Genomic DNA, 20,997 nt, shown 5'->3' with positions numbered 1-20,997 from the left:
ACTCCAGCTGTGAGCATGGGATCAGTCTTTAAAAGATTAAACTCAGGAGGTGGGGCTGAGGTCTTGATTTCCTCCTAATGTTAAACCCCAAGACATGCTGCTGCTGGGTACAGAGTATGTGTCCACTAAGCCTTTAGACTGTTCTGTTTGAATCAGAAATAGAGTATCCATTGCCACTCACATGCCCCTGTTCTGGGGGTGAGAAATAAATATAATTATGACAAAATCAAAGGTTGTATAGCTATATTTTAAATATGGAACAAAGCCACCACACTTGGACTCTGATCTTGAACCCCTAAAAAGTCTGAGGATTTTTTGATCGTGTTTTGGCTCTACCTTTTATAAAAAGAGGTGCCATTTGCAAAATGTGGATCCAGATAGGGGTTTGGATTCCAATCGTCTTCTTCACCCAGTACAGGGGGTTCGGATCTGGAGTTGTAGCCTGGATCCATCTCTAATGTTTATGAATAAACACCACATCTGTGGTCGCTGCTGTGAGGGAGAACCCAATTTGATTGAGCTTCGGTGATGGGGAATGCTGCAGAGGTACTGTGGGGAGCTCTTGGAGGACCGTGACGGTGAGGGCCCTAACATCATCTCTTTCTCTATCTGAAAGATGGCAGCCATGACTTCAGGATTTGGCTAAGGCTGTGAGGGGATCATCAGGGAGCTGCCAATAATATGGAGGAGCCCCTACAAGTACATTAAAACAAAAACATTTTTACCATAACGTAATGTTTATCTTGCCATCTTCCCCATTGCCACAAAAAGCAAACAGATGCATGATCACCACCAATACAAGGTCATTCCGAAACCAAAGGACCGATTAAAACAGTGCGCTGCTATGATTTCAATGGGGTTTTTAAACTGTTTACACCCCATGTCAGAGGGAGCTGATTCAGACCCCAGAGGCAAGGCAATGTCACTGTGTTGGCTTTAATACTTTTGAATTAATCCACAGGGGAGTTACTTATCACTGGGGGTATCATTTCTGAAAAATTCGGGGAGGGGAGGGGGTTAGAGTTGTTAGTATATAGAACGTTACATATGATTATATCATGCAAAGTCCGGGGGTGGGAGAGAGGGAAGAGTGGAAGACATGGAGTATATAAATGTATGAAAGGTTGGGGTGGGGGACCAAATGTCTCCCTTACCTCATCGCAAATGATGCCCCTGCTTATCACTGTAATTTGAGCTGAAGGATTCTTCATTTCTGCTTTGGATTTTCTGGGTTTTTTTCCCTTTTCCCCTCCCCTTTATTTTGAATCTCACCAAGCTCCAGGGGCTAATGTAATTTTTATGCTGGGGACACTTCAGATTTCTGACTAGACTTTTTGTTGTTGTTTTGAAGCATGGTTGGGAGAGAGGGAGGAAAGCCCAAGTCCCTACCAACTTCAATCGACTTGGCTAACACTAGACAGGGAGATCTTCCACCACGCAGAAAAACCAATTCTAAATGTTACAGCATTTTTCCAACAAAGAAAGGTGGAGCCCCGTTTTCCAAAGCTGTATAAACAGCAGCTCTGAGACCTGTGTTGCTATTTTCAAAGGTTGCTTTCAAAGTGCTGACTCAGAGTAACGAGCCAGTATTGTTTTATCTGACTGAGATTAGGACTCAGAATGTTGTGGTTTTGTAACATAGACTCCAGTGGAACCAGCTGCATACTTGACACAGGATTGTTATTCAAGCTCAAATAACCATCTAATTTAAGATTGAGGTGATTTTATATACTTTTTTTTTTCTTTTCAAGAGTAGAGCAGTCATGTATGAAACAGGACTCCCACTCAGCCTCCCTTGGTTCCTAATACTTTCATTTTCATTATTCTTTTATTTTAAGATTATGGCCTTGACTGGATAGTTGATAATATTTCCCTCTGTCCTTCCTTACACACCCATGAAGGAGGGGGGAAATTCTCTTATTTGAAGAACTTACATCTAAAAGTCAAGCCCAGGGCAGCTCCCATGCCATAAATAATATTTTATATCATTATGTTAAATCTTTTCAATTTGCCTCCCTCTCTCGTCTTCCTCTGATTTGAGAGGATGTATTATTTGGAAAATAGTCTTGCTCTTTTGTTTCTCTTTATTCGTTTGTTTAGAGGCCAAACATAAAATATGGGTTGCATCTGAGTGAATTATTTGTCAAAAACTTGCAAATAATAGTTAGGAAATGTGCAAGCATTATTTTGAGGGATAGGTGATTTTTCTGAATAATAGACATTTTTACAATGAAAATTAGATAAATTTGTACATCCCACTCATCATGTTTTCTTTTTTTAACTTGGCAATCATTATTTAAATGGGAATAACAATTTAAGTCCCCAATTCAACAGCCTGTCCCTATTCAGCACTTAGCAAGTGCTTATCTTTTCACTCTTATTTACTTACCATTGATTCCATGTGCTTAAATGCTTTGCTGAATTGGGGCCCAGCGTAGTCAAAATAAGACAGCACATGTATCCTCTTGGAACTCTTTTTTTACTGCTTTAACTCCTTTCTTGAGAACCTGTACAATCATAGAATGACAAAACTGTCACGTATCACTTGCCTCTCTCTTTCACTATTGATTGCTATGAAATGCAGCACTACTTTAGATCATACTTGTAATTGTGTTGACAGAGAATCACTATTTTTCACCACCAATTTGTTTGGGGGAAAAAAATACATTCAAAATGAAGGGTTTTTTTCTGGGGGGGAGGGAGGGAGCTGACTGACTCATGGGCTCTGTATCGTTTTATCAATCTATCACCTTTGATTTGAGTTGGTTAGTGATTAAAAGTGGTTACCATATAAGGACAGATGGCCTTTAAAAAATGACACTGTAGGCTCAGTTCACTGCCTATAATGAACCAGTTCTGGTATAGGACAGCCACAGAATCATGCTCCTGAATCTCAGCTGAACCTCAGCTCTGAAATCTGAAGAGAGTATAAACTGCTGTAGTACTTTCTGCCTGAGTGTGGAGACAGCCTGAAACTATAGGTATGAGATGAGTGAGCTGCTCTTATTCACCTCAGTGAAATCTACTCATCTCAGTCTCTGACTGACTGCTCTGTCTGCCCTAACATTGCCAGTGGTGGAGCTGAACTGATGGTGGCAATGGTGAGAAATATTTCTAGTGCAGACAAGGTTAGTGGTTAGTCACAAATTGCTGATAATCCTCAGTATCAACAGGCCAGGGAGTCTAGGTTTATTAACCCTAGTGCTTATACTACTAAACTTTTTCCTCCAATTAATCCATTATCATTGATAAATCAAGTGTCTCTGACTGCCGAATCAGACCTGGTGATGTACTCATAAGCATAAATCTGTTGTGTCCCTCTGTTTATGAACTAGCACATGCTGTCAGGGCTGTGCATGCTTCAGAGAAAAAGTACAATTTATGTGATATCAGCTGCTTGACAAACTTTAATATACATTTTCTATAAAATAGGCAGCAATTAACAAAATGTGATACCCAAATAAAAACCCTTGATTCATTTGCACAATAGATCTTCAATTTACTCACATTCATGCTAGAGACACCCATAAAAATGATATCCAGCCTTAAAATCACTTAGAAGCACATTCTGAAAGACCCCACATTTGCAAGTGATACTCCAGTACTTATCTAATGCTCATGTTTCTATGGCTTTGCCTTCATGATTCTTCCAGTGGTTCCTTTATGTTTTCTGGTATTCTGCCAAACACCTGTGACTCAGTGTGCAACAACTATTCTTACTGTTTAATTTAGCTTTGCACAGAAAGGCTGTATTAGGCCTGATGTAGGCCTAATCCCAAACCTCTAAAGAGGTTTAAGGAACTCTAGTTTCACCTAATCCCGAAACCTAAACCAAGAATCCTTGAAAACCTCCATAACACCACAGGCATGGGCAAATAAAGGTTTTCCACTATTAAATTATTAAAAGGACACAGTGTGTCTTTTGGATTTGAAACCTAAAGCTTTACCTAAGAAGCTGGGGACTACCCACAATAGAGTGTTTATTTTGAAGATAATAGATTGGAGGGTTTATTTGACTAAAGTCTTATCACTAAAAAACTAGAGGAGATATTTCTGTGCAAAGCATATCCAGGTTTCTGTTTATGGATAATCTAAATTAAAGCCTGATATCAGGAATACATAAAATGGGACCCAATGCAGGACTGGCCCCTCAGACACTGAACATTGCTCACAGTAAACATTTAATATTAATATTACAGGTACAATTTTGTCCATGATGTATACATTGTTTTTCAAAATTTTGAATCCAACTAGTTTTGGGGTATCTTATTGATGATCAATAACAAGTAAACACTTGTAATGTAATGGAACTTTAATTTACAAATTGCATCCAACGTCAATAAATTCTTGCTTATGTTATTTCATGCTGAATTAATTGAATTCTTCCATTCAAGAGCCCCACTAATCACTTGGTATTGCCACACAACTCATTAACTTTGTGCTGTGAAAGGGGATGCTTAATTTTCACGGAGACTGTAAGGAATATTAACTGCATCATATTCTAATACACTATTTTTTTAACGAATGGAAAACCTCAGGATACAGTGACCATTTGGTTTTATAATACATAAATTTTATAGCAACAAATTGCAGTTTTAAGTCTCTTTTTTCTAAAGTGATATGAATTAAGACAATAATACATGAATCCTATTTGTGCATTGTACAGTGCTGAGGATAGTGTCTCTATTTAACAAATTGTTCATAATGAGAAATACAGAAGGTCACTAGTGTCCATGAGGTTGCTTAATCATGTAAATATGTTTAGAGGGTGCTGTAGTAGTTGGACTGAGGATTCAAGATTCCTGGACCAGAATACCACAGTGATAGGATCTTATCACACCCAACTAGAATAGAAAAAATTACCAGCCTACTCCTCTGGCCCAATGACTATTTAAGTATTTATCCACAGTGGAATAGTCATTGGGCTGGGGGGGGGGGGGAGAATGACTCTGTAGATCAGTGGTTAGAGCACTCGTGTTGGAGACCTTGGGTCCAGTCCACTTGCTCTAGCCACTTTGTCATTATTTATCCAGAGTGCAACAGTTTCAACAGGAGAGATTGTGGGAGGCCACATCAGAATATCCATAGCTCAGTTGTTAGGACATGTTCCTGAGAGATAGGGTTTGAACAGGGCTCTCCCTTCTCCCCTGCTCTGGCACAGAGGTGCGGCACTTGAACTTGGGTCTCCCAAATCCCAAAGTAGTGCTCTAATCACTGAGATAAAAGTTTTAAGGTGGGTACCTTGTCCTCTGGCAGATTTTGAATGGGACCCTATCTGGATCAAATTGGGCCCTGTATGTGACTTGGGTGGTCAAACACCTGTCTTTCCCTGCTTTGTGTATTGCTCTGGGGTTTAGGTGGGAGGCAAGCACCTAGATGGCTAGAGTGAAGCAGCAGTGTGCATAGGCACAGGCAGAAACTTAGGGGCCAAGTGAATGTAGATGCCTACAGGGTTCAGTGAGAGTTTTGTGGATTTCAGTGAAGCCAAAACTGAGACTTAGATGCCTAAAACCTGAGAGTTAGATGACTGAGTATCTCTGTGGATTCCACCCTGTATGCCTTTGTTTGCCCCTCTATAACCAGGATAGAGTATTGCTTAGCTGCCAGGACAGTTGTGCTAGCTTTCAAAGCTGAGATCCTTAGATTAAACTGCATTGAAATACAAAGCATAATTATAAGAATACAGATTATGGGGCAGATCCTCAGCTGAACCTCAATAGAACTATAGCAATTCACACTAGCTGAGAATCTATCCTTGAAATGCTACATAAAAGAGGGTGGTGTTTTCACCTCTGTGATCTGGTGTCATAAACAAATGAATCAGGGTTTCTTCCCCTTTTATTCCTTGTTGTAGCCCGGAAGATCTGTCCCATTTTGCCCATCACTGGGCCTTGCATCATAGCAACCATCCCTCTGGCTGAGAAGGCTGGAAGTATGTCCATCCTCAAGAGAGCCTAAATGCATTTGGAGAGTGATATGAGACACTCCCACTTTCCAGGGTGGGAGTAGTATGCCTTTCTCCACAGCTGTCAACTATAGGGCAATGGACTTAGCTTGGGTTCTGAACTGTCTTCAGACTACCAATACAGCTGTTTTGGGAGTATAGCTCAGAATGTCACCAGAAACCCAGAGTTCAATTACAGTCCCACATACAGTATTTCTGCTATAACAGCAGAATTTCAATTTACTAGTCTGGCCATTTAAATTATTGCCCAATATGTTGAGCTCTTCTACCTGCTCATTAATTACTGTTTTAACAAAACTGGTGCTAATTGCTCTCTGCCTCACCAGTCAACTTGTCACTTTAAGTAGTTTGTTCTGCAAGACAATGATGGTAAATTAATGTCTAATAGCAGTTGTGCTGTACTGAAATGTTTTGTGACAGTTAGCTTAATGGTCCTGCCATTAAAGGACTACATGAAATTATCTCACAAAAATTAGGATGGGTGGCAGCCTCACAAAGGAGGTGAATTACCTCTTTTATTTAGAAGCAACAAAAATTACAAAGAAACCCTGAGTGAATCAATCAGCTAACAGAGTTCCTGGTAAATTACAGGTTTCAGAGTAGCAGCCGTGTTAGTCTGTATCTGCAAAAAGAACAGGAGTACTTGGGGCACCTTAGAGACTAACAAATTTATTTGAGCATAAAAAAAAAAGCTTATGCTCAAATAAATTTGTTAGTCTCTAAGGTGCCACAAGTACTCCTGTTCTTTTTTTGGTAAAGTACAGCAGCAAGAACAGTGAAGAGGCAGGGTTAGTTCACAGTCCCCACTAACTGAATTTGGTAAAGCATCAGAAAAACTTTCAGGAAAAACTTATATGTAAAAGACTTGCTAAATGCATGCAGTTATGTCTCCATCTAGTTACTGGCTATAACAGTCTTACCACTGACTCACAGGTAAAGGAGTTCTCCTATTGCTCAAGCACCAAATCCGTGCTTTTGGTGCTAAAGATCCCACGTTCTATCCTTGGTTAGGATGGTGGTGTCTTGGTGTATGTGGTCACAGTTTGTTACATGAGGACCAGTCTGAAATATGTAGATTCCTTGGAATGATAAAGTTAAATTCCAACAGCATCACCTTGTCCCTTCATCTTTCCAAGAGAGATCAAATGAGTTCCATCCAGGTCATTACATGTAGGTCTTTTGTAGTAACTTTAAATCAAAGACCTCTTTGCTATGCTTGGATATTAAAGAGTCCACTACACTTCTTATAACAGGGGAGTTTGCCCCAGTGTACTTGGCCAAAATTTCCCTTCCTACATTGCAAGTTATTCTCCTAGCTGCTGCTGTTCAGTCTAGAGGTGGCTGCATTACAGTGGTGCTGTATGTCTGCAGTTTTGTAGTGTTTTGAGATGAAAATTGCTATAAAAGATAAAATTTTATTCATTAAAACCCTGCATGGTAGATATGAGCAGCATTGAAAAGAACTGTGAAAAGCAGGGGTTCTCAAACTGGGGGTCATGACCCCTCAGGGGGTCGCAAGGTGATTACCTGGGGGTCATGGGCTTTCAGCTCCATGAGGCTGACAGCCCTGAGCCCCTATTAATTAAATTACTCCCCTGTTTTTAATTTATAAGGGGGGGTCACACTCAGAGGCTTGCTGTGTGAAAGGGGTCACCAATACAAAAAGTTTGAAAACCACTGGTGTAAAGGAATGCTAAACTGTACTACTCTGTTTGACCACTAGGTGACACTGTAAAATTCCTTATTTAAAGGAATCTCCACCATAACTGGCAAGGAATTAAAGAATCTTATGTTATGATGAACACAGCTGGAGTGTATAAGCAAGCTCTGTGACCAGTCCATATCTGGTACAGAAGTACATGACATGGTGTCAGGAGTAAACTAAGAACAGAAACAGAAGGAAAAAAGCAACAACAGTTGCAAACAGAAGGTGATATTGAATTTTTGAAAGGAGATCCAGTACAAATAACCTTAAGAGACAATGCTGAATCATTTACTGTAGATACAACTCACAGGATTCCTAGCCCATTATGTCATAAAGTGGAAACTAAGTTAAAAAGAATGGAGTGGATTGGCATAGTCAAGAAAATCTCTGAGCCAACAGCATGATATGTGCCAATGATACCAGTTATAAAGAAAAATGGAAAAATAAAAATCTGTGTGGATCTTAAAAGACTTAATGAAGCAGTTGTGAGAGAAAAATATATCCTCCTGACACTGGATGACTTCCTCCCCAAAGTAAAAGGAGCTATATTATTCTCCAAGTCGGATGCCTTGTGTAAATTCTGCCAAATTCCTTTATCCAAAGCATGTGCTAAACTGACTACATTTATCACATCCTTTGGGAGATTTTGCTTTTGAATATTACTTTCTCGGATTACCAAGACACCTGAAATTTTCCAAAGAAAGATGGCAGAACTGTTGATGAACATAAATGAAGTTGTAGTTTTCATGGATGGTATTCCTAAATCTCGTCAGTCAGTCTGAACTGAAGGTAAACAAGGAAAAATGCATTTTCTGTCTACCCCAAATTGAATTTTTGGGACAGACAACAAATAGGATTGATTCCATCTTTAACTGCAAGAAAGTAAAAGCAATTAGAGAACTGAATGCACCAACTAATGTATCAGAACCAAGATATATATTGGGGGTGGTAAATTACCTTGGTTAACTTCTACAAGACCTTTCTACACTGAATGAACTGTTAAAGCCCAGCACATCTTGGCTCTGAGGGCCAAATTAAGAATAAACCCACAATGGTCAGTACAGGGTAAAGCAGCTATGGCCTAGGTTCTGTATTGTTGCACAACATGGCTCTGAGTGGAAGCCAGTTGCATTTTGCTCTCACGCACCCATAGAACCAGAAAAATGATATTCACATATTAAAAAGGAGTGCCAAGCAAGCTTATGGGCATGTGAGAACTTTTTCAGATCTTTGCGTGAACTGGCTTCATTTACACTGATAACAGACCAGAAATCGCTTGTAATCCTCATCAACAGAAGAGACCTGGATCAAGCACCACTGAGATACCAAAGTCTATTGCTAAGGTTAATGTCATTTAACCCAATTGCTAAATATGAGAGACTACACCAGCAACAAAAAAAACCTTGACAGACATGTAACTTCAGGAAGGCAGCTGGCCAATGTATCTAAAGGACACTAAGGAAGAGACAAGAGACTACTCTGCAGTGTGTAGACAATTGAGTCAAATGGACTCATGATTACCGGCAATTGCATCATAATTCCAAATGAAATGAGAGGAGAAATCCTAAACCTCATCCATGAAGGACATCAAGGATTAACTAAATGCTGTGAACTGGCCAACCAGCCAGTGTTGTGGCCAGGCATCAGCAAGGACGTAAAGAATAAAATGTCGGCATGTGGACACTTCAGAATTAACAGAACACACAGAACCTTTAACAATGCCTCTACGAGACAGATCTTTAGAAGAGAATAGTTGCAGATTTATGAAAACATTTATGAAGATGTCTGTCTGTCAGGTTAATTCTTGGTCTAATAACTTTGGCAATGTGCCTTTAATAGAGCGTACACTACTCTGAATTCTGTCTCCTTCAGAGCTTTCTATTGTGCCCATCACTGTGATAGAAGTACTTTCAAAATGACCTCTCAATCAAGCTTTCTGAGACCTTGACTTCCTATGTGGTCTAATTATCCTGAGTCCATGAAAAGGAGCCAGCTAATCCAGAGTTCTAATTCCCTCTTTGATAGTGATTCCTTCAGTTTAGGGCAAGCCACTTCACTTCTTTTGCCTCAATTCTTCTCTTTGTAAAATTTTAATTCTACTATTTACAGAGATGATGTAACGGATGACTGTCAGCAAAGCACTATATGAGTGCTAAGTATTATTTATTTTATAATTCTTGGCCATAAGAGATATAGCTCTAGAAAACTACCCTGAGTATAGTGGTTGCTTGTGTATTTTGAACCATCAGTGACTGATTAAAATGTAAATACACAGAGTGACAGATTTTGAAAGCTGACTGCCCACAAAATTGTGTGCAAACTCCAAACTGGGAAGCTGGTTTGAAAAATCAGACCTGGAAAGACTGTAGCCAAGATTTTTAAAAGTGATTTAGGGTTAGGGTTGAGACACCTTAAAGAAGCCTAATTTTCAGAAGGCAAGTGCTCAGCTCTTTCTGAAACACTGGGTCTGTTTTGGGTCTTTCAAATGGGTCATCCCAAAATCACTAGACAATTTTGAGAAACCTTGAACAGCCTGCTTTGTGCAGAAGCACCAAGCAGCTGCACACAGCCCTTATTTCCTCACCTTGGCCTAATATAACCTTATTGTTCTCAAACTGTTAGTTTATTTACTTTAGATGTTGGAGTGAATTTGGTTTGTAAAAGGAATCAACACAGAGGATCACAAAACAAAGCTTTTCCCACCCAACTATACCATCCGCAAATGATACTGCCAACTAATAATGGATTCATCCCTATGACTGTTTGTTTTACTCTGAAAGAAAAGGAGTACCGGTGGCACCTTAGAGACTAACAAATTTATTAGAGCATAAGCTTTCGTGAGCTACAGCTCACTTCATCGGATGTAGCTCACGAAAGCTTATGCTCTAATAAATTTGTTAGTCTCTAAGGTGCCACCGGTACTCCTTTTCTTTTTGCGAATACAGACTAACACGGCTGCTACTCTGAAACCTGTGTTTTACTCTGGTGTCTTTGGCAGGAACTCATGTCTTTATTTCTACGGAAAGGGGAAAAAAATCAAGCTTTCCTTTTACAACTTGAAAATGGGTAACTAACTTCCCCACTGGATTTTAAGCAGTTTTATTTACCTTCAGCCCTCACAGCCATGTGGAAGAAAGTGCAGTTTAAAATAGCATTGCCGGGGGTATGAGATGATGGTCCATACATCAGGCTGTAAACTGTAAGAGGTAAATTAGGGTGTCAGGTTGTTGGAGAAACAAGGAATCTCTTCCTCCCCCCAGGGCCCCCTTCTGATTGTTGTAAACGACACAGACATAACTTATGTATACCCCAAAGCAGGGGTAGTCAAGAGGAAGACCCGGGGTCCAACCCAGACTGCCAGATGCACCCCAAAAATCTTTATTTACTTTTATTATTTTTATTTTTTAGTTTTTTATTATTTTCTCAGGAGTCTGGCCCTTGACCAAGAAATTTGGCCCTTGACAAAAACTAATGGGCCAAGGGCGCCCCAAAGTGCCGTGACCCAAGGCTGCTGCTGCAGCAAGCACCACATCCCCCGCCCTCCCCCCGATACTGCTGCAGGGGGCGGAGCCTGCCCTGCACCCCCCGGAAGCGCCTTGGGGCGGGAACCAGGGGCGGGCTCCGTCTGTGCAGCCCTGGGCCGGCAGGGGGCCTAGGAGACGCTCGGGCTGCGCGGCGTAATCATCCGGGCTCCCTCCCTCCCCACGTCCGCGCCAACCTCTCCCGCTCGCGCCACCTGGCCCGTCACACAGGCCACACGGCGCATGCCCGCCGCTCTCCCCGAGAGAGGCGATCTCAGTCTTGGGGAGGAGGGGCCTAGCGCGTCACGTGATTGCCTCTCAGGGGGCTCGACGCTCGGCTGCCTCTGTCTGGTTCCCCAATGAATCTTTAGGTGTAGGTAGCAGAGCGCCGCGTGACCGATCCATTTCGTCCTCCTCCCTTCGCTTTCTCTAGTCCCCTCAGGATGCCGCTGCCCCCTCCCGCGGGAAGCCTGGTGAAGAGCCTCTGAGTGTCCGTTACCTCTGGGCTCGGGGAGCACCTGGGGAGCCGGGTCAGTACTACCACGGGGCGGGAGGAATCCTGCGTCCACGTTACCACCGTGTGGCTCTGGGGGCGAGGGCTCCGTGTCGCTGTGGGGTGGGGGGGGGGGCTCTGGGGGCGAGGGCTCCGTGTCGCTGTGGGGGGGGGGCTCTGGGGGCGAGGGCTCCGTGTCGCTGTGGGGGGGGGGGCTCTGGGGGCGAGGGCTCCGTGTCGCTGTGGGGGGGGGGCTCTGGGGGCGAGGGCTCCGTGTCGCTGTGGGGGGGGGGCTCTGGGGGCGAGGGCTCCGTGTCGCTGTGGGGGGGGGCTCCGTGGGGCGAGGGCTCCGTGTCGCTGTGGGGGGGGGCTCCGTGGGGCGAGGGCTCCGTGTCGCTGTGGGGGGGGGCTCCGTGGGGCAAGGGGTCCATGTCGCTATGGGTTGGGGGTGAGGGGTCCGTGTCACTATGGGGGGGCTCTGTGGGGGCGAGGGGTCTGTGTTGCTATGGGGTGGGGGCTTCCCTGGGGGCGAGGGGTCTCTGCTGTCAGGGGTAGTGTTGAGGGGATTCATGTTGCTGGTGGGGGGACCCCTATGTGATATGTGGGGGTGCTGGGTTGCTATCACTTCTGAGGGGAGGAGGGACTGTGTGATGCTGCCACTTAGGCGACCTCTGTGTTGGGAGAGGGGTTGAAGGGCCCTGGGTCACTATTACTGGTGAATCAATATATGGTGGTTGCTTTTCAGGCATGAGCTAATTTAATTGTCAGAACACCCCTGTGAAATTATCTCCAGTTTACAAATGGGAAGACTAAGGCACTGAGAGGTGAAGCAACTTGCAGAAAGTCACACAGCTAGTCAATGGAAGAGCCAGGAATGAAACCTATGGGGCTTCCTGTCTAGCAGCCCTGCCTCAAGGCAACACATTGACTGTACATATATTTAATATATAAGCCCTTTGGAGCAGGGTCAGGGTCTTTGCATGGCACCTAATGCTTTACACAAAGGGGTCCTGATGCACAGTGGGGCCTTTGTACACTACTGCAATACAAATATTAAATAACAGTAACTTGTTGCACAGTTATACCATTAGAGATTAATTAAAAGCTAAATGAAATCAGGACTCATCAATATTTAAGAACCATGCCTCACATCACCTCCTCAGATAATATCATGGACTTTCCCTCCCACTCCTATCTCCCTGTGGATGGATTCTAGTTTTTTTTCCCTAATCTGGAGCTTCTGAGCTTTCTTCCATAAGAGACAACAAGTTGGCAGCAGTGAGATGGACACTGGGCTGTTGTCTGCTACTCCATCTTTGACTATGTTCCCTCTAGGATCCCTCTCTCTGACTGTGTGGTTTAGATCCTGCCTTAATGTATCTCTACAGATGGTCACATTTAATTTGTTTCATATTCTCATTTTAGTTAATAATATTGACAGATGCCTGGAATTTTGAACTAGAGGAAGAGTAACGGGAGATGGGGAAATACTTCACAGGACAAATGTTTGTGAGGGGCCTACTATCTTTGTCCTACATAACGACAATACTAGAATAAAATAATATTTTGATTACCATCTAGGTCTTTGTAATTACAGTTAAACTGTTGCTCTGAAATATTCCAGAGTTGTTGTTGCAGGTATTTGGAGGAAAGAGCATCTTTGGAGAGCCTCTATGTAATTATTTCTTCCTTCTAGCAGCTGGCATTTGTGATGCTAATGCCTTTTGCCTTGAGTTTAGAATATATCACTTCAGCTTTTTAATATCCGTGAGCCACAAATACCAAACAGAAATGTAATCTCTGTGCATTTATTTTATGACCAACAAGAATGAGTATTTTGTCAGATTTTTTTTAAAGAGTAAGGTTGATGACCTAGGTGGATTTTCCTATCCATAAAGGGACATTGCAGCTTGAGGAAAAGTGTGGTCTACTGGCTGTAGCAAGGTGGGACAGGGAATATAATCTCTTGGGTCTGTACCCAGCTCTGCTACTAATTTACTTTGTGACCTTGGGCATGTAATTTAATTTCTATAAGCCTCAATTTCCCCACCTGGAAAGTTGTAATAGTAATACAGTACTAATTTATAAAGTATTTAGAGCTCTTCAAATGAAAAACTTTTTGTTTGTAAATGTATTATTATATTTGGTAAATTATAGCTTTTTAGTATCAAATTTAGCCCAGGCAGAACTCCACTGAGGTCAGTGGAATTGCCCCTAGTTACACAAGGATTGAATTTAATCCAGAGACTTTTGCTTCCTGTTACTAATCCCTCTCAGAAGCTGGAAAATACTCTTTTCTTGCTAGATTTGTCATCTTCCATTTGGTAGAGAATGTTTCTCCTCATCTGCTTTTCTGTAATGGCTTTGCTGTACTGCCTCATTGATATTGTCACAGTTTTGACAATATGCTTTATTTACTTTTGCTCCCTCTACTGGCTGCCTGATTCTACAGCAACCGAGCAATATACCACGACATCATGCATAAAGAAAAGGAGTACTTGTGGCACCTTAGAGACTAACAAATTTATTTGAGCATAAGCTTTCGTGAGCTACAGCTGACTTCATCGGATGCCTTTTACCTTCAGCCCTTTTGTTATGATGTCCATCTGTTTGCATTTGGAAAGGAAGATGATGTCTGTCTGTATCTGTATGAGTCCTTTCATGAAGTTGATAGATTTCCACTCCATACAGCTAAATTTGGTGCCTTGCATAATGACAGGTTTCAGAGTAGCAGCTGTGTTAGTCTGTATTAGCAAAAAGAAAAGGAGTACTTGTGGCACCTTAGAGACTAACAAATTTATTTGAGCATAAGCTTTCGTGAGGTGCCACAAGTACTCCTTTTCTTTTTGCTAATACAGACTAACACGGCTGCTAGTCTGAAACCTGTCATCATGCATAAAGTAGGTGAGGCCCAGTCTACAAATGGCTACACCATGCATGAGCATTTAGATTATTACATAGAAATGTAAATGTCATTTCATGGGCCTGCCTATCTATTTGAGCACACAGATGCAGAATTTAGATTTGATATTTAGTTGCCCATATCTGAAATTTGGGTTCTTTTCTTTGTATCTTTATTTGTTACAATGAGAATAGGTGATATTTTTATTTCATTAAAAATAGCTTGTATTATCCCCTTGTGTATAAAAGTTTAAACTCTGTAATTCCATAAGGTGCTGAATCTGCGTATTCTCCTTCCCATGCTCTCATTCATGGGATTAGCAGGGTGCAAAATGGGCAGGATGTATGGCCCAAAAGAGATCCCAGCCTCTGTTGCCCTATATTCTCAGACAGAATTCCCTCTTTGCAAGATTTCTTGAAGAGCGGCCTGAAGTATTGGAGGAACAGGCTTTTTACCTCAGCTTGTTCCTGTCTCACCTCTATTCCTTTCCTCTCCCCCAATTTCAACGCTACTAACTTCGTCCATGAATCTAGTCAGGGGGAGCAATGTAACTAAGAAGGATTCACAACGGGACTTAGGCGTTGCAATGGTGAGCATCATGGCACCCTAACTTTTAGGTCCCTAGAAAATTCAGGAACAACACTGTGATCCGCAAGACCGAGTTAGGCACCTAGGCTCCCAATGCAATGAATGGGGAGAGGAGCAAGAATGGGATCCTCAGAAGCAAGCCCACTAGGTGGAGAGCCACCTAAGATAGCCAATAAGAGGTGCTAAGGGGAGGGTGTGTGTGTGAAGCCCCTCCCCTCTCTTGGAGATAGAAGCTTAAATCCAAGTTGCAGGGATGTGTTTAGCTCTGCTTAGTGATCCACAAATGGCCACCCACTGCTGGAATCAGGCAGTTTAGGTGCCTAAGGTGTTTGTTGCAGGAATGAGTTAGGCACCTATCTCACTCCACACAAGACAGCCGGCATATCTTATAATTTCCAGAATCTCTCCTCTTGAAGCTAGTCCACTGTGGATAAATAATGATAGTTGATGGAGCAGGGAGACTAGATGAGCAGTTTCCTCCCTTTCAGGTGGATGTTCTATTTAAGTATTTATCCACAGTTGAACAGTTGGTCCAGAGACAATGACTTTATAGACCTGTCGTTATGGCACTGACCTGGGAGGTGCCTAGAGGGTTTGCTGAGAGTTTTGTGGCTTGCAGTGAAGCTACAACTGGGACTTAGGTGCCTAACACAGGGGCTTGGGTGCCTGAGTCTGAGGTTTAGGTGTCTGAATACTTTCGTGGATCCCACACCGTCTTTCTTAATGGCTTGCCCTCTCTGAATGGGTCTACTCTGGTTTTTTCTCATCTGTACTGCACACCAGGGGAAGTATATGGGCCTAATGACAGGTTTCAGAGTAGCAGCTGTGTTAATCTGTATTCGCAAAAAGAAAAGGAGTACTTGTGGCACCTTAGAGACTAACACATTTATTAGAGCATAAGCTTTCGTGAGCTACAGCTCACTTCATCGGATGCATCCGATGAAGTGAGCTGTAGCTCACGAAAGCTTATGCTCAAATAAATGTGTTAGTCTCTAAGGTGCCACAAGTACTCCTTTTCTTTATATGGGCCTAAGTTATTTAGACTGAAAAGGACACTCTTGACAAGAATTTTTAATTGTAATTATTGAAAATGTCTCGTAGTACTTGTATTGTCTATTAATGACTCCTAATGAAATTAGCTCAGTTTACAAGAAAATGTTTTTTCATAACCAAAATCATTTTGGAAACAAAATCTGGGCTCCTTCTGGCTTGTTTGTCGATGTCAGTGATAAAGATTCTGCAGTCAGAACTGTTAATGGTGTTGATGCATGCAACAGAATAGAAACTAGCTCCCAATCTTTCATGGCTCTGCAGTGCTAATAGAAGTAAAAACTGTTTTTTGTCATTAAAATCAGCAGACTAAAGTCTTAATATGCATTGGGAGCTAACACTCTGAAGAAGATGATGTCATTTTGCCTCATAATGATTTCCCTGACCATAATTGCATTTTAAAGTATTACAGACTACCTTTTGCAGCCAACCCTTCACCAATGTCCTTTATGTGTTCTTACATTCCTGGCCAACAATTTTCCTGCTTTGTACCATGCAGTATATCTGGCTAGAACATGTCTTGTGTTCGCATGCCTTTTATATTTTAACTTGAATACTAATTCTCCATAAGCCAAGCCATAACAACACACACTTCCCCTGGAATAGTAAGAACTGTGAACCAGTCAGTTGTAACTAGTTTCTTCACAAAAGCCAATGAAAACAGTACTCACAATTCCCTTTTTCCAAGATGCATATATTTTTCCAGTGTTAAAGGAAACTTTAATGCTGACAAATCAAAGCTTGAACTTTTTGCTTTTGAGTTATTATGCAATTTGCACAACTGTGAACCTAAGTAAAACGTATGTATATTAAAAGAGAAAAGGTAGTTTAAGTTAAATGGCAGTAATAGCATTCTGGGTCAAAAAATGTATATAGGTGGATTTATGGATCTCTTTTAAATATTAAAGTTTGACCCATTAAAATGCATTTGCTACTACAAACGAAGTAAAATTGCAGTGGCTCAAAAACCACTGGTTTCAAAGTAGCAGCTGTGTTAGCTGCTCGAAAGCTTATGCTCAAAAACCACTGTAACTGCTGAGCAATTTCAAAATTATTGGTCTCTATGGAGCAGTAAAAGTGATCACAAAACAATCAGAATAAAATAAATCCATGAAAAAGCTGTTCAATTTTTGCCACAGATGAGAGCTGAAGAAAAACTTCCTTTGTGTGCAGTATTTGCACACTGGAATGTGACAAAAAGTGGATTCTTGACGCTTTTGTTGTATACCATGTAACTGCTCTAGATTGCCACTGTGTTGTAGCTCGTTTAATGCTTTGTTCTACTTCTGAAATCAGAATCAATTGTTATTACAATGCTAAAAAAACAAGCCTATTTTCAAATGGTGGTGGTGTGAATGAGTATATTTAATTTTTATATATATATATACACACACACACACACACACACTTTGAAGTAGCATGCAAGTGATGGTATGGTAGAAAAGATTTACTAATTTGAGTTTCTCATAGCTGTATTACTTACATGTGTGAAAGCCATGAATGAGGTCATCCCAAATGATCTCAAAATCTAATATTTCTAGTACCAAAAAACTTCCAAATATGTTATATTCATGTAAGTACTTCAGACATAACAGTTCAAAACATGAATAAAATCCCCCTTTTTTCCTCCCACTCTTTTCTTCACAAACCCACTCTTTTCTTCACAAAAAGCCCTGTGGAGAAGTCCTGTTATGATGCATTTTGATTATCTGCTTCTTATGGTGACTCTATTCAGTATTGCTTAACTTAACTGGGTGGTAGTCGTATATGACTTGCTGTAAAGCATTGATGTATAAAGGAATTCTTCCAAAGAGCTGGGTCTTTGACAGTTGTGAAGCTAGTACAGGTCTGCCTTCTGGAGAAAATATGACCCATTAAACTGCAGTTGCTAGATGAACCAAGTTGTAAAAAATTGGACATTTAGGTTCTATGTACACTGCAAATCCTACTGAGTAAGGGGACCCAATAACAAAACGGTAGTTCTTGGCATGGTTAAAAAAAGTGTATTGGCCTTGCAGTGTAGACGGGACATATTAACTGTGTTCCCAAACTGAGCAAAAGTCCCGGCTGTAGCAGGGTTCAGAAACATACTTAAAACATGATTCAGTCTCATATACACTGCAGGAATGAACTCTGTTATCACTCGGTTGCGAGACAACCTGTGCTGTAAGCAAGTCACTTAGTGTGGTAGGGAGGTGAAGCTGAACCAGAATTAGCTGAGGAGGAATGTAGACCAATGCTCTCAGTATGAGAGTTACTCCACAATTTTTCAATAGGAACCAAACACCTTTGATATTATGGGGCAGGGGTTGAATTCTACTCTAAAAATGTACCAGATAGGAATCTCAGGGAAGACTTTGCACATTCAGACAGCTGGAACAGTTGTAGATTTCCCTACTGAGATGTAAAGGCAGTGCTACAAGATTTAAGAAGGTAGAAAGTGTGACTAGTGCAGTGTTTCATGACAACTGGTCCGTGGACCAGCACCGGTCCCTGAGATCTCCTTGATACAGTTTAGGAAGGCAGCAAGCCAATCCCTGGTGTCAAAAAGGTTGACAAACCTGGACTACAGTATTAAATAGGAGGGCCTTATGATATTAACAGGGTTCAAAATTTGGCTTTGTGTTCATCATAAAGAAAATCCTGGTTGTTTTAAAAATAACAACAACAACAACAACAACAAAAACTTCCACCACTTCCCATACTTTTTCCTCAGGAGAAAACACAGAATATAACATAGGTAATAAATCTATTTTATGACCCACATGAGAAAGGGTGGAGAAAATCCCTTTACTCTATTTTCTTCCCATAAATTGAAATGTGCATGAGATAATATGAGAGATGCTGGGATTTTCATCCAACAAATTCACAGCTGGATTCTGCTTTATTATTTGTTTAAACCTGATAATTTGTCTCTTGATTTAGCTTCTGGCTGTCAAAACTATCACTTGCTAAGTGTCCTGTCTGGTTAGTAGGTGTGCTGCAGAAAAGATACTGTAGCACATGCACAGAAACATAGCTCAACTGATCCAGTTAGTCAAAAAATTCTACCTGCCTCTTCTTCATATGCAAGTTTCCATCATCAAGAATGGAATTTGAATAGCAGAAGATCTGATCATGTGAGAGGTGGGGAAAGAGGAATTATGCAAACACATCAGTTCTGTGAACATTATTTTTTATTCTGCATCATAGATCAATGGAATCTGAAATCATTGGGATTATTTGTGGAATAAAGTACTATACAGCGTGAGCAGAGGTCGGAGAATAGAGTGCTGGACTAGACAGCACAGCAAGGATGGATGACAAGGAAAGGAAGGGGGTAAGGGAATGCATGAATTAGATCAGGGAAAGATTGTGAGGTATGCTTGTTATATATGCATTTTAACTTATTAACATGTGGGGTAGTGTCCAGAGTGAAAGCAGGGTGGAGGCCGGTGATCATAGGTTGACCAAAAGAACTACATTGTGAGGGGGGAACCGAAGTGGGAGAGTGTGGCTGTGTGCTTTACAGAGTGAGTGAGGGTGTGTCGGGTGTAGTGTGCAGCATGAAAAAAGGCATGGACATGGGAGAGCAGGGGAGCAACAAGGTGAGCTGAACTGTCTGAGCATGGGTATAAGTGGGAGAATAGGTGATAGCTAGAAGTGAGACTTAAGCTGGGACAGAACTATGTAGAACCTTCTAGACAGAGATGAACTTGAATTTAAAATGGAAGACAGGTGGATTTATCACAAAGTTGCCTCTGCACATAGCTCTTAAACATTTTATTTTCTGTATTTTAGAATATATACCAAAGAAACTCCTAACTTTTTCTATCAGATAGTACACATATAGTGTCAAGGGACATACCTGTGTCTCTGCTTTTAACTGCTACCACAGTCATCTGAGTGCACAGACTGACAAGTTGTGTTACAATGAGTCACTGTTGTCTTTGGGAAAGCAAAGGTAACTTTTTGGCATGACTGAGAAGTGGGATGAAGAGTGATGCAGCTTTGTCCCAAATAGGAAGCCTGTGTGGTGTGAGCACTTAGCAGTGTGTGCTTTTAATTATTATTTTAAACAAGTCAAAACCAATTTGACATATTTTTGTGTCTACTGTTTCTTTATGCTGACTGACATCTTCTCCGTTTCAGATTGGTCAGGGATTTAAAAGGTAGATGCAGAAAGCAAATGAAATTAAAACCCTGATAAGAAACCATAAGAATAACATAACCTTGCTGCTACCAATACATTAGAAATCCTGACTCCTACAGGACTATCTGTCAGTTTTACGATCTGTTACATAAGTGGGTGGATGGGCAGGGAATGATTCTTTAATTATCAGGGGTTGGCAGAATATGCTTATACTGATATATTGCCCTACTGTTTTTTGATTAACAGCTAATAAGTTCCAGACCCAAAACTAAAAGATTGTGACTTTTAAAAACATAATGAGCCAAAATATGCCTGATGCAGGTTAAATGGTATAGAGAGTTTTGTAGCATCACATTTGCCTTACATTAGGTCTGCTTGAGTCCATAAGAATTTAAGAATGGCCATACTGGGTCAGACCAATGATCCATCTAGCCCAGTATCCTGTCTTCCCACAGCGGCTGGTGCCAGATACTTCAGAGGGAATGAACAGAACAGGACAATTATCAAGTGATCCATGTCCAGTTATCCAGTCCCAGCTTCTGGCAGTCAGACGTTTACAGACACTAAGAGCATGAGATTCATCCCTGACCATCTTGGCTAATAGCCATTGATGGCCCCATCTTCCATTAACTTTTCTAATA

The 20,997-nt window shown here is 41.4% G+C and overlaps 1 protein-coding gene and 1 long non-coding RNA gene across 2 annotated transcripts in view; one reads left to right on the top strand and one right to left on the bottom strand.

Moving 5' to 3' along the window:
• Positions 1 to 77: 77 nt before the first annotated feature.
• Positions 78 to 11,547, bottom strand: LOC119843856. The gene is made up of 3 exons (XR_005289070.2): positions 10,778 to 11,547; positions 2,390 to 2,507; positions 78 to 693 (listed from the first exon to the last, which is right to left on the bottom strand). It is a non-coding gene; the product is annotated as an uncharacterized LOC119843856 (long non-coding RNA).
• A 44-nt stretch (positions 11,548 to 11,591) lies between these two features.
• The window catches only part of GNB1L (G protein subunit beta 1 like), a 57,730-nt gene continuing 48,324 nt past the window's right edge, over positions 11,592 to 20,997 (top strand). Inside the window, 1 exon segment of the mRNA XM_043498081.1 lies at positions 11,592 to 11,721. The gene's annotated coding sequence lies outside the window, so the exon portion shown is untranslated.

The sequence above is a fragment of the Dermochelys coriacea genome, chromosome 15 (genome assembly GCF_009764565.3).
Source record: "Dermochelys coriacea isolate rDerCor1 chromosome 15, rDerCor1.pri.v4, whole genome shotgun sequence".
Taxonomy (NCBI): Eukaryota; Metazoa; Chordata; order Testudines; family Dermochelyidae; genus Dermochelys; species Dermochelys coriacea.
This window is presented reverse-complemented; position numbering and strand designations above follow the sequence as displayed.